Genomic DNA, 10,333 nt, shown 5'->3' with positions numbered 1-10,333 from the left:
TACCCGAGTCGAAAAATTGGGACTCATTTTATCCTCAAATGAACTATTTAGACTCATTTTTTCCTCATTTAGACGTTTTTAATCTCAGATACCTCAATAAGTTTTCATAAGACTCATCACATTGGATTCTAAAAAGTCTCATTTTATTCTCAATGTCTGCAATCCTATGGCAATAGTCCTCAATTTAACCTCAACAAGAAAAGAATGAGACTTTTTGAAGACAAAATGAGGTTTCCTAAATAATCTTTACTCCTCAAAAGTCTCATTTTGTCCTGATACGGGAAAACCGCGGATAAAATGAGACTTTTGAGTCTTGTAGTTTGAAATATCCCTAAAAATTCTATTGAGATCAAATGAGGACAAAATGAGTCCCAATTTTTTGACTCGGGATATGCTCTACCTTTCAGGGTTAGATACATTATTATAATAGCCTTAAATCTCTAAATTATTTACATAAAAATGAACCGTCTGGTTGAGTTGAGTTGAGCCCTGAAGCATGAACATTTGAGATGGGCAATGGTGTGCAAGTTGATCGATAGCCATACGTATATGAAAGACCGGAAATGCAACAAGAAGGAAAACTGTCATCCTAAGGTGACAAATGAGACTCGCCTTGACAAACATTCACTCATCCCAACACCTGCGTCTTCTTTTAGTTTACCTGTGTTTAGTCATCATCATCGTAAGGTTGGAAACGTACTTCAACTCCTTCATATTCCCTAAAAATAGAACATCCCACATCCTTAACTATTTATGAACAGTAATCTTATCTAGGTCTACCTCTACTCCTCTTAACTCCTGTTTCTACCTCTAATATGTCTCTGACTAGACCATCATGCCTGAGAAGATATTCTACCAACCTATCTTGGCTATTTTTTATTGACTTCCGTAGAGTCCTTTATTCTCCTATTCTATCTAATACCTCTTTATTTCTATCTACGGTATCCTCATCATTCGCAAGTAACACCACATTTCGAACGCTTTTGTTTTCCGCCGCGCCCATCTACTTCATTTTATATTCCTTTCAAAAAACAATCTCATAAATTGAATAATTGAATAATTGGTGAATATTTGTAAAAAATTAACTGAGCGTATTACGAGGCACTGACTCCAACTCTTAACTCTATGCAGTTTTATCCGTTTTTACTAACCGCAAAGGCTTTACATACATACATTTATATTATATTGTTCCAGATTCAAAATGCTGTTCTAAACTGTTTTCTTTTCCACTAATATAACATTATGTACTCAAAGCGGTATCTCAAACATAATATTTAAGGAATAAACAAATCTGAAACAGTTGGTGGTAGATGTTCCTTTATTCCAGTGAGTTAGGATTTGTTAAGGAAACATTCATATCTTTCGCCGGTTTCTGTTTGTCTGTACTATTTCGAATGCAAATGTTCATGAATTCGTTAGACTTGGTTGCGGTAGAGGTGGCGCTGCTGTCGCTGACTGTAACACTGTGACTAGCGACACGTACCGAAAATTTATTTTCTCCACCGTGTCGCATCGTCACTTAAACCGCCCTTCTCTGAACATTTAATTGGACTTTCTGGCCGGTTGAGAATCGGGCACATGGAAGCCGAGGCCTCAAGACAAATTAGAGAACCACACAACATCTTAATTAATTGCTAGGTGGAAGTTGCTTCCGACTGCGAACAAATTAATAGGTGCCTTTAGGGATACGACATACGTACACATACATCGCTATCGATGCAGTTAAATCGTTATTATTTTTGGTCTTGTAATATTTCAAAAGAGATTAGATGTATTATTTTATACCGAAGAACTTATATATCTAACATGAAATCATTTGTAACTGGAACATTTTTTTGCAAAAAAAAAACATTATTGTACGAAAATAAAGTACAATAAAAATACTGAAGCACAAAGGAAAATAATGTAGGAAATGAGCGAAAATAAAGGTAGGGTAGAAAAATGATGTCAGATAAGTCGGGATTGAAGGAGCAGTAAAGATATAAAACAAAAGATAGCGCAGGGTCGAGTCGCCTTTAACAAGAAATCACTTCGATATCTTCGCGAACGGTTAATTTAGAAATTCGAAAAGATTGTTGCAGAAACAGGAGTTAAGAGGAGTAGAGGTAGACTTCGATTAGGTTACTGTTTACAAACAGTTATTGATGTGGGATGTTCTAGTTTTATGGAAATGCGAAGATTAGCCAGTCTTAAGGCTGACGACCTTATGATAAAGATGTTGACACAAAAATTGTTTTAAATTCACTTATTTTAAATTTTTTAGGTGGAGTTTCTTCATTTCTCTAACTAGAATTTTGAAACTTGAGATTCGAGCGCGAGTTTTACGTTATAAATTTGTCTCTATAGTGAGAATTTCTAATAATTTTCTTCGAAAAAATTAGCTGCAGCGATAATCAGTGGCTCAACTTTTAAACAGAACTATTACTTGCATAAATTTTCCTTTCGTCATATTACATCTTGGAAGATAGCAAAAAACTACGAATACAGTAGGAAAAGACAACACGAACGGAGTACTCATATTCTCTGACGTTGTGATCTGAGATCGTGTTTTTTTTATTATTATTACTGGAGTTGTAACTTTATTTTATCTAGTTTATATGTTTTTATACGTTTGTCGGTGTTATGATTTGAAATATGACCTTTTTTCATGAAGGTGACTAGCCGGGCAGGCACGGATATATTTTGTCATAATTGAGTTAGTATTGTTTTGGTCAGGTCTGTGTGCAGAACTGTTTTGCATATGCTGTAAGTGTACACTTCTATTTAGCCCTTGTGTGGTGCAATTATGATGTTTTACCTGTGTGATAAATTATGCATCTGTGTGGTGCAAGCCCCCGGCGCGTAAATCTCATCCTCTCTGAGGATGTGGTTCCTCCGGAGCAGAAACATGTAGGAGAGGGCCCTACATGCGCCCGATTGACAGAATTTGGTGTTCTCACAATAATAATTGGGATGCTGACTACTAGCGCAACAGTCGGAAGCCTCTACTCGTTTCTGAAGATTGTAGTTTGTTGTATGTATGTATATTCGATATGGAAAGATGGGCTTTTTATTCAAGGTCTGAATGGGAAATGCACTTCCCCCGGTGAGTTACAATTTACCCTCTTTTCTTTACGCAAAACTGTAACTTTCATGTTTTTGCCATGTGTCTGCCTGCTAAATGCCCTTTCGGACTGCTATGCGATGACCCGCGTAAGTTAAAGTGGTTTATTGAATTCGTAATAAATCTTAATTNTATTGTTTTGGTCAGGTCTGTGTGCAGAACTGTTTTGCATATGCTGTAAGTGTACACTTCTATTTAGCCCTTGTGTGGTGCAATTATGATGTTTTACCTGTGTGATAAATTATGCATCTGTGTGGTGCAAGCCCCCGGCGCGTAAATCTCATCCTCTCTTTACAGTAACAATGATGGATTTCCTCCAGTTTGAAACCCAAAATAGAATTGCTAATATTAATATTTAAAGGTCTCACGAAAATAATTACGGATTCGTAAATGACTTTAATTTTAATCAACCTAATGACTAAAGAGGCTTTTTAATACATCAAAAAAAAAAAAACGAATTTTCATGCAGAACAAAAGAAAAAATTAGTCAGAAAAATGGGTCGCTATAATTTTGATTTGTTATTCTTCAAACAAAATTAATTTGCTTGAGTATTCTCGAAATTGAATAATGCAACAAAATCTGATGAATATTACTTTTCCAATTTGTTTTGCTACCCTACAGTCTTTGCAGTTAGCTACCAAAAAAATTTTTAACAAAAATGAGAGATCCAAAATCTTTTAATGGGTCATTTTAAACAGCTGTATTAGTTGACAGAAACGAAAAATTTAATTTTTATAGAAATTGTAATTGAGAATAGTCGAGAATATCAGGGTTTAATGTAGGTAGGGCAAAATGTTTACCGAAAATTTTTTCTTTTTATGTCGTACGAGCGAAAATGCATAATTTAGTGAAGGTGTAGACTGTTGAATATATTTTTCAATCAGTTTTATCTGAAAATACCACCCGCTTCTCTAAAAATTTCCCTAAACTAACCGAACTCTCAAAATCTTCTGAACAAAGCGTAACAACTCTCAAAAGCTGTTTTATTTATTGGCTTACGTTAGTTTATTTTTTATGTATCTAGCTATACTAATGTTCCTATACTACATTGTATTTTTTATACAAAAATAGCTACAATTTCTGCAAAAAAGATACCGTGAACTTTCCATTGCAAAAACCCTCCATAATGTTGAAAGGGTGTCAGTAATGCTATCACAAATAGTTGTTGTTGTGCCGATATTGTAAATCCTTCGTATGTTTGGAAACTCCCCAGTCCTACTGGCTATTGTCCTATTCGTATTTTACTCACTTTAGATAGGCAAATACATAATTCGTCCTTAAGAAATTCTGATTCCTTTAACAAAAAATTTTATTTAACTACAATTTTATGTATTTGTTGTTGTCTTTTGATGGATATCCATTAGCATTTTATATTTGTGCATATGTTTATTATTACTAATAGATGCTTATTACACACATATATTTTATGACATTTTTAATTATTAATAGCGGTTAATATGAAATATTAACGTGAAAATTCATTTCAGTTTTCCATCCTCATGAGGAAAAATTTTGATAACAGCAACAAAAATTTTCCCTCATCAAGCCTAGGTACTTTGTAGTGAATGGAAAATTGAAAATGAATTTTCACATTAATATTTCAAATTAAATTTTGTTGCATAATTCAATTTTATTTTTCGTGCAGTGCTGTTGTTGGCCTTTAATTAATTGTCCACTCCGGTGTTATAATAATTTCCACAGCATTTCCCATAATCAGCGCCAGAAACCACCGTGTCCTCACTCCGGCGCTTTCGGGTTCATTATGTACACGCTAATAACTAACACTTAACACCCAAAGACATTAAGTTAAAGCTAAATGGAGTCCCTATAATTCATCTTGTAAATTTCCTGGTAGCGGGAACACTCTGGCGAATTTTCGTTAAAATAGCACACAAGGTGAAAGCTGTAAATTTCGGGCAGGGAAAAGGTAAATTCAAGCAAGACATCACTATATCACTCAGCAAGGATGCGTCAAGTATCGTTAATGAAAACACTCATCTCCCGAGTGAAGAGCGTACAGAAAAAAAAATTGTTTAGAGTCCAGTAATCGACGTGGTAATATATATTAATAACTATTATAGTGGAATAATACTTCTAACAGTTCAAGTTGGCAATTACATGCTCATACACGTACATACCTATTACGATTGTTCTCGGGTGGTAGTCGTTTCATGATGGTTTTAGTCAACGCTTGTCTAGTTATCGTAGCTCACGAAAACGATATTTTATTTATGTTACGAATTTATAACGTGCATCTAAGTATTAAGTGATGGGAATTGAATATTTAATAGCTTATGGTGCATAAAAGTAAACAAAACTTATCTAAGAAACTATGAAAATTTTCCATTACGTGTACGGAAGGTAGGCGTTTCCCGACATCTTTTTAACACATTTTCATGAGTTGTAATCTGTAATTAGTAAAATTTATCAAACATTTTGAACGCTAAGGGACTTCAGAATAGCTATACACAAGGTGTCCTAACAATAAACCCTCTCTTTTTTTTATATACACGTTTGCTTTTTAAAAAATAAAGTTGTATTCTTCTGCATTGTTATTTATTTATTGTCTTTTAAATGTTATTGTGTTATTTGTTTTAGATGCTCCCTTAAACATGAGAGAGGATCTTCAGCGACAAGGATGGTTCAAAAGTTAAGACTTGAGAACGTAAAATGGTAATTTTGCTCTTCAATAAGTGTCTTGAATTTTCTGAAATTTATTGTAGATTTTATGGATTGTTTCAGATTCATTGAAAACGAATTGATGATGATATTTTGATGTTCTTATTCGTTATTGAACAGTAAAAATGATTAAGGATTATGCCAACTTCATCTTCATCAGCAGTTGCGGCTCAGTTGCGTCACTATTGATTGTGAGGCCGGCAAGTGGGAAAGTGTGAAAACAGTCCGGAAAAGCTTGCGTGTCTTCCTACTAAATTTTAATATATAATATTCCTTAAAACGTAAGATAATTAACTGTTTCGCCATGTTGTAACCTTTATCCTAGTTTTGCACTTTAAATTTTTACTAAATGGTTTACTATTTTCTGATATTTTTCGCGAAATAATCAATTGGATATTAATTTAAATTTTTTTGTTCCTTTTCAGTTAAAAGTTCACAGTGAAGATAATTAAGGATTCTGCCAACTTCATCTTCGTCACCAGTTACGTCACTATTGAGTGTGAGACCGGAAAATGGGAAAACAGTCCTGGAAATTCCATAGAAGCTTGCGTATCTTCCTAAACCACAGTTTTAATATATAATCTTCCTCAAAACGTAAGATAATTAACCGTTTCGACATGTTGTAATATTTATCCTAGTTTTGCACTTTAAATTTATATTTCCTTTTCAAAAAAAAGTATGTAAACCAAAAAAGACATCCTTGGTTTGTTTAATAAGTACATTTTTTTTGGCTTACTATTTTCTGATATTTTTCGCGAAATAATCAATTGGATATTAATTTAAACTTTTTTGTTTTTTTTCAGTTAAAAGTTCACAGTGAAGATAATTAAGGATTCTGCCAACTTCATCTTCGTCACCAGTTACGTCACTATTGAGTGTGAGACCGGAAAATGGGAAAACAGTCCTGGAAATTCCATAGAAGCTTGCGTATCTTCCTAAACCACAGTTTTAATATATAATCTTCCTCAAAACGTAAGATAATTAACCGTTTCGACATGTTGTAATATTTATCCTAGTTTTGCACTTTAAATTTTTACTAAATGGTTTACTATTTTCTGATATTTTTCGCGAAATAATCAATTGGATATTAATTTAAACTTTTTTCACAATAAAATGTATTAATTTAAAACATTTTATTTATTTCCTGACATCTTTTTAACACATTTTCACTAGATATAATCAGTGATTAGTAAAATTTATTGAACATTTTGAACGTTTAAGGATTTCAAAATAGCTGTGCAGGAGGCGTCCCTAACAATAAACCTTTTCTTTTTATACACTGTTGCTTTTTAAATAATAATAATGTTCTTAATTAAAATTGTATTCATCTGCATTGTTATTTATTTATTGTCTTTTAAATATTATTGTGTTATTTGTTTCAGATGCTCCCTTAAACATGAGAGAGGATCTTCAGCGACAAGGATGGTTCAAACGTTTAGACTTGAGACCGTAAAATGGTAATTTTGCTCTTCAATAAGTACCTCGAATTTTCTGAAATTTATTGTAAATTTTATTGATTGTTTCAGATTCAATGATAATAGATTGATGATGATCTTTGGATGTTCTTATTCGCTATTGAACAGTAAAGATAATTAAGGATTCTGCCAACTTCATCTTCGTCACCAGTTACGTCACTATTGAGTATGAGGCCGGAAAATGGGAAAACAGTCCGGAAAATACCATTAAAGCTTGCGTATCTTCCTAGACCACAGTTTTAAACGTAGGATAATTAATCGTTTCGCCAAGTTGTAAAATTTTTAGTAATTTTGCACTTTAAATTTATAATTCCTTTTCAAAAAAATATGTAAACCAAAAAAAGATATCCATTATTTGTTTAATAAGTACATTTTTTTTGTTTACTATATTCTGATATTTTTCGCGAAATAATCAATTGGATATTAATTTAAATGGTTTTGTTATTTTTCAGTTAAAAGTTAAAGTTCACAATGAAATGAATTAATTCAAAATATTTTATTTATTTGATAAGTTAAATTCACACTTTAAATCGCTTTTTGCGCTTCTGTTTTTTTCCGTTTTGAGTTTGTACTTTTTGAACAAAATATTAGTGAACAATTTTTGTTATTTTTTACGACATTAGGAATTAATTTTTTTTACAGTTTTTGAATTGTTACTTTCTAGTGTATTTACCTTTACATTCAATGGTAATTTTGGTATTTTGATTTATTATTTCTTTTCTATTCCAGCTACTAAATTTTTATCCAATTGCGTTCATGTTATCAGCAGTAATTAATCTGCTGTATGTAATAGGGGTTTATGATTAGGGAGTTACAAAATTACAGAGAATATAATAATTTTTTTAAAGGAAGATTNTATTTCGAATTTTGATTGTATTGTAACTTTTACGAACTCTGTGTACAATGTTCTTTTATCTTGTTTTACTTAATACAGGCTTGAAAATGACCTCGCAGAGAGCGTCGAAACGTTGCCGAATAAACAAAATTCTCTATTAATGATTATTTAATTCGTCCAAGAAAAAATCCCAAACTTTTTTCGTTCCTATTGGTCAGAAAAGCCAGCTAAACATAATGGTAAAATTAACCAAAAGTAACGTAACCAACATCGAATCAATATCCAAATGTTAATAGAAATAAAAAGAAATAATTGTTATCAAGTACAATTTTGTTAAACTATAGAAAGAACTGATGAGATGGAAGCAAAGTTATGTAAAAGAAAGAAATCGTAAATATATGTAATAGTTGTAAGAATATTTATTTACGTAAATTATCTTAGGATATTATGTTTATACTTACAGATTGAATATTATTGTATTTATTGCACATTTTATTGTAATAACAAATAAGGGGCGTTAGGGAATTTATTTTGGGGAGAAAATGGAAGCGAGAAAGTAGTGAGGATGGTGAGAGAGGCGAAAGTGGTAATGGGTGAGAATAAGGATGTGTGAGGGTTCACTCTCATGTATTCTTATTATCTCTCATTACGATTAAGGGACGAATAAGGGTGAATGTTAGATGTGTGAATGTGTGAGAGTGTAAAATAGGGTGGTCAGAATGAAATGAAAGAATGAATGCGCATGTGAAAGTGAGTGTATGTTAAAAAGGGTGGTGGTAAGAATTAAATGAGAAATAAATGTATGTGCAGGAAAGAGAGAAAGTTAATGGGAGAAAATAAGGACGAATAAGGGTAAAAAAACCTTTGCTGATTACTGTTATTTATTCTTATTGTCTCCCATTACGATTGGGAGAGAAATAAGGGTGAATGTTAGAGGTGTGAACGTGTGTAACATGGGGGGGGGGTGGAAATAATGAATGCATATGTTAGAGTAAGTGCATGTTAAAAAGGGTGACGGTGAGAATGAAAGAAGAGAATAAATGCATATGTTTGAGAAAGAGAAGTAGAATGGGAGAAAATAAGGAAGAATAAAAGTAAAACAACCTTTGCTGTTTACGCTCATGTACTCTTATTGTCTCCCACTATGACTAGGGAAGAAATAAGGGTGAATGTGACAGATGTGAATGTGTGAGAGAGTGAGGGTGATGTCATGAACATAAATGCATGTGTGAGAGTGGTTGTATGTTAGAAAGGGTGGTGTGAAAATGAAACGAGAGAATAAACGTACATGTTTGAGAAAAAGAAGGTTAATGGGAGAAAATAAGGATAAATAAGGGTAAATAGTCGTTGCTATTCACTCTCATGTATTCTTATTGTCTCCAACTACGAATGAAGGAGAAATGAGAGTGAATGTGTTACATTCAGGGGATGGTGAGAATGCAATGAAAGAATAAATGCTTGTGTGGGAATAGGAGTATGTTAAAGGGGTATGAAAGAAGTAATAGGGGACAGTAAGAATGTAAGAGGATAAGAGTTAGTTTCCTTTCAACCTCTTGAATTTTTATTCTCTTCCATTACGGTAGTGGGGTGTGAATGAGAGTGAATGTAGTGTGTGAAAGGGTGGAAAATTGTATTAGTTTATTTATATGTGTGTATGAAAGAGGAAGTGAGGTAGTAGGGAGAAATAAGAATGTATGAGGATAAGTGGTCATTCCCATTCATCCTCATGCGTTGTTATTCTCTTCTATTACGAGTATGGGGTATGAATGAGGGTTAATGTGGGGCGTAAGAGAGTGAGAAGTTGTATGTGTGCATGAGAGAAAGAGAGGGTGAGGTTACGGGAGAAAATAGGAATGCATGAGGGTAAATGGCCATTCCCATTCACCCTCATACATTTTTTCTCTCCCATTACGAGTATAGGGTATGAATAAGAATAAATGTGGAGTGTAAGAGGGTAGGGAATTGTATGAGTGTGTTTGTATGTGTGTATGAGAGAGAGTGTGAGGTAATGGGGGGAAATAGAAGTGCATGAGGGTAAATGGTCATTCCCATTCACCCTCATACATTTCTATTCCCTCCCATTATCAGTGTGGGGTATGAACGCGAGTGTGAGAGGTGTGAATGTGTGAGAGGGTGAGTGAATGCAAGGGGTGTGAATGTGTGTGTGAGGGAGTGAATGTGTGCGCGAGGGGGTGTGAATGTGGGTCGGGGGTACCCGGGGGGGCGCGGGACCCAGGGGG

General features: G+C 33.5%; 2 long non-coding RNA genes across 2 annotated transcripts in view; both read left to right on the top strand.

Annotated features, from left to right (window-relative positions):
• Positions 1 to 6,371, top strand: part of LOC108732917 — a 23,838-nt gene extending 17,467 nt beyond the window's left edge. The window contains exons 2-4 of the long non-coding RNA XR_001937164.1: positions 5,703 to 5,777; positions 5,847 to 6,064; positions 6,209 to 6,371. This is a non-coding gene — a long non-coding RNA (uncharacterized LOC108732917). The remainder of the gene's footprint in view (positions 1 to 5,702; positions 5,778 to 5,846; positions 6,065 to 6,208) is intronic.
• Positions 6,372 to 6,592: 221 nt separating this feature from the next.
• Positions 6,593 to 8,105, top strand: LOC108732923. Its single transcript, XR_001937165.2, has 3 exons — positions 6,593 to 6,755; positions 7,166 to 7,240; positions 7,310 to 8,105. It is a non-coding gene; the product is annotated as an uncharacterized LOC108732923 (long non-coding RNA).
• The last annotated feature ends 2,228 nt before the right edge of the window (positions 8,106 to 10,333 follow it).

The sequence above is a fragment of the Agrilus planipennis genome, unplaced genomic scaffold, assembly GCF_000699045.2.
Source record: "Agrilus planipennis isolate EAB-ADULT unplaced genomic scaffold, Apla_2.0 scaffold22, whole genome shotgun sequence".
In the NCBI taxonomy this organism is placed as follows: Eukaryota; Metazoa; Arthropoda; class Insecta; order Coleoptera; family Buprestidae; genus Agrilus; species Agrilus planipennis.
This window is presented reverse-complemented; position numbering and strand designations above follow the sequence as displayed.